Raw genomic sequence first — 6,891 nt, 5'->3', positions numbered from 1 at the left:
CGGATTCCCATGTAAACTCGGAACCCTTTCGATGTCGCCATTGCACTTTGAAGGTTCTAACTTCTTTGTTCCGCAACATCTTAACCTATTCATCAAGGATTGCAACCGGTTCTTCCGCATACTCTAACTTGTTATTCAAAGTAATCTCATCCAATGGCACCCAAGTCGAGTCATCCACAAGACACTTGCAAAGATGGGAAACATGGAACGTATTATGAATTCCCGCAAGTTCTTCGGGTAAATCTAATCGATAAGCAACCTCACCAACACGTGCCAATACCTTGAAAGGACCAATAAACCGAGGAGCTAACTTTCCTCGCTTTCTAAACCGAATCACACCCTTCCATGGAGAAACCTTAAGCATCACCATATCACCTTCTTGAAACTCAATCGTTCTTCTACCTTTATCGGCATAAGACTTTTGTCTATCTTGCGCCGCTTTAAGTCGAGCCCGAATCATTTCAATTTTACTATTTGTCTCCAAAACCAAATCGATACTCCCGATTTCCTTTTGACCCACTTCACCCCAACAAATTGGAGTTCGACATCTTCGCCCATAAAGCATTTCATACGGTGGCATCCCGATACTAGTATGATAACTATTATTGTACGAGAATTCCACCAAGGGTAAGTGCTCGTCCCAACTTCCACCAAAATCAATAATACACGCCCTTAACATATCCTCTAGCGTTTGGTTAGTACGCTCGGTTTGACCGTCTGTTTGAGGATGATACGCCGTGCTCATTTTCAATTGAGTACCCATATCTTCATGAAACTTGTTCCAAAACCGAGATGTAAAGCGAGTATCTCGATCTGAAACAATAGATACCGGAACCCCATGTCTTGATATCACCTCCTTTATAAACAACTTAGCTAAAGTCTCCGATGATATCGTTTCCCGAATGGGAAGAAACAAGGCACTCTTCATCAATCTATCAACAATCACCCAAATCGTATCGTATTGGGTTCGCGCTGTCTTCGGTAACTTGGTAATAAAGTCCATGGTAATGTGCTCCCATTTCCATTTCGGGACTTCCAATGGTTGTAACTTACCGTAAGGCTTTTGGTGTTCGGCTTTGACTTGCAAGCACGTGACGCATTGTTCAACATACTTAACCACATCACGTTTCATGTCGGGCCACCAATAATCTTTCTTCAAATCATAGTACATTTTCGTTGCACCCGGATGAATGGAATACTTGGACTTATGTGCTTCATCAAGTAGCATTCGCCGGTAATCCCCCATCTTGGGTACCCACACCCTTCCTTGAAAGGACAACAAGCCACGCGAGCCCATTGTAATGAACTCCGATTGGCCAACGATTCGTTCCGTGTGCTTATTGTGAACATAAGCCTCTATTTAATCTTCACCCATCTTTTCAAGAAAGTCATTAGTGATAATCAAACGTAACGATCCCACCTTTATCGCCGGATGTGTACTCTTTCGACTCAAGGCGTCCGCAACAACGTTCGCCTTACCCGGATGATAAAGTATCACGCAATCATAATCTTTCACTACATCCATCCACCTACGTTGACGATAATTCAAATCTCGTTGAGTAAAGAGATGTTTCAAATTCTTGTGATCCGAATATATCGTACACTTGACACCATACAAGTAATGGCGCCAAATTTTCAACGCATGCACAACCGCCGCCATCTCTAAATCATGAGTCGGGTACCTCGTCTCGTGTTCTTTTAATTATCGAGAGGCATAAGCGATGACTTTACCTCTTTGCATCAGAACACACCCGAGTCCATTCAACGAAGCATCACAATAAACCACCATGTCTTTAATCCCTTCCGGTAACACCAACACCGGAGCTTGACATAACTTCTCTTTCAACAATTGAAAGGCGACTTCTTGTTCATTTTCCCAATTAAATTTAACATTCTTCCTCGTCAACTTCATCAAAGGAGAAGCAATCTTAGAAAAGTCTTGAATAAACCGCCGATAATAACCGGCCAATCCGAGAAAACTTCGGATTTCCGTAGGCGTAGTCGGTCGACTCCAACTTTTCACCGTTTCGATCTTCCCCGGGTCTACCATAATACCTTCTTGATTCACAATATGACCAAGGAATTGAACTTCCCTTAGCCAAAATTCACATTTGGAGAACTTAGCATACAATTTCTCCCTTCGCAACGTCTTCAACACTTCACGTAAATGGTGTTCATGTTCCTTCATACTCTTGGAATAAACGAGTATGTCATCAATGAACACGATTACCGACTTGTCCAACATAGGTTGGCACACTCGGTTCATTAAATCCATGAATGCCGCCAGTGCATTCGTGAGACCAAAAGGCATAACCACAAACTCATAATGCCCGTAACGCGTCCAAAAGGCCGTTTTCTCGATGTCTTCCTCACGGACCCGCACTTGATGATAGCCGGACCGTAAATCGATCTTAGAAAAATACGTAGCACCTTGGAGTTGATCAAATAAATCATCGATCCGAGGTAATGGATAACGATTCTTGATCGTCACTTTATTCAACTCCCTATAGTCGATGCACATTCGCATGCTTCCATCTTTCTTTTTCACAAACAAAACCGGAGCACCCCACGGCGAGGAGCTTGGTCGAATGAAACCCTTCTCAAGCAACTCTTGGGTTTGATTAAGCAATTCTTGCATCTCCGTCGGCGCTAAACGATAAGGGGTTTTAGCAATGGGAGTAGCTCCCGGAACCAACTCGATGCGAAATTCGACTTGTCTTTCCTCCGGAACACCCGGTAATTCATCCGGAAAGACATCTTCAAATTCGTTAACCACCAGAATCTTACGAATAGGTGGTGGCTCATCACGAGTATCAACTACGTGAGCAAGATAAAACAAGGCACCGCTCTTGAGAAAACGTCGTTGTAGTGACCCGAACTTTTCCATGTTTATATATATTAATTGAGATTGATATTTACATGATTAAATGTTTCCAACATGTTAAGCAATCAAACTTGTTAAGACTTGATTAATTGAAATATGTTTCATATAGACAATTGACCACCCAAGTTGACCGGTGATTCACGAACGTTAAAACTTGTAAAAACTATATGATGACATATATATGGATATATATATAGTTAACATGATACTATGATAAGTAAACATATCATTAAGTATATTAACAATGAACTACATATGTAAAAACAAGACTACTAACTTAATGATTTTTAAACGAGACATATATGTAACGATTATCGTTGTAAAGACATTTAATGTATATATATCATATTAAGAGATATTCATACATGATAATATCATGATAATATAATAATTTAAAATCTAATTTGATATTATAAACATTGGGTTAACAACATTTAACAAGATCGTTAACCTAAAGGTTTCAAAACAACACTTACATGTAACGACTAACGATGACTTAACGACTCAGTTAAAATGTATATACATGTAGTGTTTTAATATGTATTTATACACTTTTGAAAGACTTCAATACACTTATCAAAATACTTCTACTTAACAAAAATGCTTACAATTACATTCTCGTTCAGTTTCATCAACAATTCTACTCGTATGCACCCGTATTCGTACTCGTACAATACACAGCTTTTAGATGTATGTACTATTGGTATATACACTCCAATGATCAGCTCTTAGCAGCCCATGTGAGTCACCTAACACATGTGGGAACCATAATTTGGCAACTAGCATGAAATATCTCATAAGATTACAAAAATATGAGTAATCATTCATGACTTATTTACATGAAAACAAAATTACACATCCTTTATATCTAATCCATACACCAACGACCAAAAACACCTACAAACACTTTCATTCTTCAATTTTCTTCATCTAATTGAACTCTCTCAAGTTCTATCTTCAAGTTCTAAGTGTTCTTCATAAATTCCAAAAGTTCTAGTTTCATAAAATCAAGAATACTTTCAAGTTTGCTAGCTCACTTCCAATCTTGTAAGGTGATCATCCAACCTCAAGAAATCTTTGTTTCTTACAGTAGGTTATCATTCTAATACAAGGTAATAATCATATTCAAACTTTGGTTCAATTTCTATAACTATAACAATCTTATTTCAAGTGATGATCTTACTTGAACTTGTTTTCGTGTCATGATTCTGCTTCAAGAACTTTGAGCCATCCAAGGATCCATTGAAGCTAGATCCATTTTTCTCTTTTCCAGTAGGTTCATCCAAGGAACTTAAGGTAGTAATGATGTTCATAACATCATTCGATTCATACATATAAAGCTATCTTATTCGAAGGTTTAAACTTGTAATCACTAGAACATAGTTTAGTTAATTCTAAACTTGTTCGCAAACAAAAGTTAATCCTTCTAACTTGACTTTTAAAATCAACTAAACACATGTTCTATATCTATATGATATGCTAACTTAATGATTTAAAACCTGGAAACACGAAAAACACCGTAAAACCGAATTTACGCCGTCGTAGTAACACCGCGGGCTGTTTTGGGTTAGTTAATTAAAAACTATGATAAACTTTGATTTAAAAGTTTTTATTCTGAGAAAATGATTTTTATTATGAACATGAAACTATATCCAAAAATTATGGTTAAACTCAAAGTGAAAGTATGTTTTCTAAAATGGTCATCTAGACGTCGTTCTTTCGACTGAAATGACTACCTTTACAAAAACGACTTGTAACTTATTTTTCCGACTAGAAACCTATACTTTTTTTGTTTAGATTCATAAAATAGAGTTCAATATGAAACCATAGCAATTTGATTCACTCAAAACGGATTTAAAATGAAGAAGTTATGGGTAAAACAAGATTGGATAATTTTTCTCATTTTAGCTACGTGAAAATTGGTAACAAATCTATTCCAACCATAACTTAATCAACTTGTATTATATATTATGTAATCTTGAGATACCATAGACACGTATACAATGTTTCGACCTATCATGTCGACACATCTATATATATTTCGGAACAACCATAGACACTCTATATGTGAATGTTGGAGTTAGCTATACAGGGTTGAGGTTGATTCCAAAATATATATAGTTTGAGTTGTGATCAATACTGAGATACGTATACACTGGGTCGTGGATTGATTCAAGATAATATTTATCGATTTATTTCTGTACATCTAACTGTGGACAACTAGTTGTAGGTTACTAACGAGGACAGCTGACTTAATAAACTTAAAACATCAAAATATATTAAAAGTGTTGTAAATATATTTTGAACATACTTTGATATATATGTATATATTGTTATAGGTTCGTGAATCAACCAGTGGCCAAGTCTTACTTCCCGACGAAGTAAAAATCTGTGAAAGTGAGTTATAGTCCCACTTTTAAAATCTAATATTTTTGGGATGAGAATACATGCAGGTTTTATAAATGATTTATAAAATAGACACAAGTACGTGAAACTACATTCTATGGTTGAATTATCGAAATCGAATATGCCCCTTTTTATTAAGTCTGGTAATCTAAGAATTAGGGAACAGACACCCTAATTGACGCGAATCCTAAAGATAGATCTATCGGGCCCAACAAGCCCCATCCAAAGTACCGGATGCTTTAGTACTTCGAAATTTATATCATATCCGAAGGGTGTCCCGGAATGATGGGGATATTCTTATATATGCATCTTGTTAATGTCGGTTACCAGGTGTTCACCATATGAATGATTTTTATCTCTATGTATGGGATGTGTATTGAAATATGAAATCTTGTGGTCTATTGTTACGATTTGATATATATAGGTTAAACCTATAACTCACCAACATTTTTGTTGACGTTTTAAGCATGTTTATTCTCAGGTGATTATTAAGAGCTTCCGCTGTCGCATACTTAAATAAGGACAAGATTTGGAGTCCATGCTTGTATGATATTGTGTAAAAACTGCATTCAAGAAACTTATTTTGTTGTAACATATTTGTATTGTAAACCATTATGTAATGGTCGTGTGTAAACAGGATATTTTAGATTATCATTATTTGATAATCTACGTAAAGCTTTTTAAACCTTTATTGATGAAATAAAGGTTATGGTTTGTTTAAAAATGAATGCAGTCTTTGAAAAACGTCTCATATAGAGGTCAAAACCTCGCAACGAAATCAATTAATATGGAACGTTTTTAATCAATAAGAACGGGACATTTCAGTTGGTATCCGAGCATTGGTCTTAGAGAACCAGAAAATTTGCATTAGTGTGTCTTATCGAGTTTGTTAGGATGCATTAGTGAGTCTGGACTTCGACCGTGTTTTCTTTAAAAATGATTGCTTAACATTTTTGTTGGAAACTATATATTTTTAACATATGAATATTATGTGATATATTAATCTCTTAACGTGTTTGATATTATGTGATAGATGTCTACCTCTAGAACAAGTCCCATTGACTCACCTAATAATAATGAAGAGTCAAATGTAAATTGGAATGATTTGTGGACTGATTCACAAGTTCCCGAAGAGGAACCGGAAGAAGAGTCGGAACCGGAAGAAGAATCGGAACCGGAAGAAGAATCGGAACCGGATGAAGAAATAGAACCGGTGGGGGAAATAATAAAACGGTTAAGTAAAAGAAAATCCTCAACCAACCGACCAAAGTTAATTATGGTCAATGGTGTTTCCGCCAAGGAAGCAAAATATTGGGAGGATTACCAATTCTCCGATGAATCGGATTCCGACGAGAATTCCGATGATGTTATAGAAATTACCCCAACTGAATTTAAAAAGGCAAAAGAAAATAATAAGGGAAAGGGCATAAAAATAGAGAAATCTAATTCCAACCCCGATGAACTTTATATGTATCGTCAACCCCCGAAGTCCTTAAGTTGTAACAATGACCCGGGAACCTCTAAACCACCAGGTTTTTCTAAACCAATGTGGACAACGACGGCTCGTATTAGGGGAACATCATATATCCCTAGAAACTTGG

This window comes from Rutidosis leptorrhynchoides, chromosome 3, assembly GCF_046630445.1.
Source record: "Rutidosis leptorrhynchoides isolate AG116_Rl617_1_P2 chromosome 3, CSIRO_AGI_Rlap_v1, whole genome shotgun sequence".
In the NCBI taxonomy this organism is placed as follows: domain Eukaryota; kingdom Viridiplantae; phylum Streptophyta; class Magnoliopsida; order Asterales; family Asteraceae; genus Rutidosis; species Rutidosis leptorrhynchoides.
The sequence above is the reverse complement of the archived record's forward strand: the minus strand, read 5'-3'. Positions refer to the sequence as shown.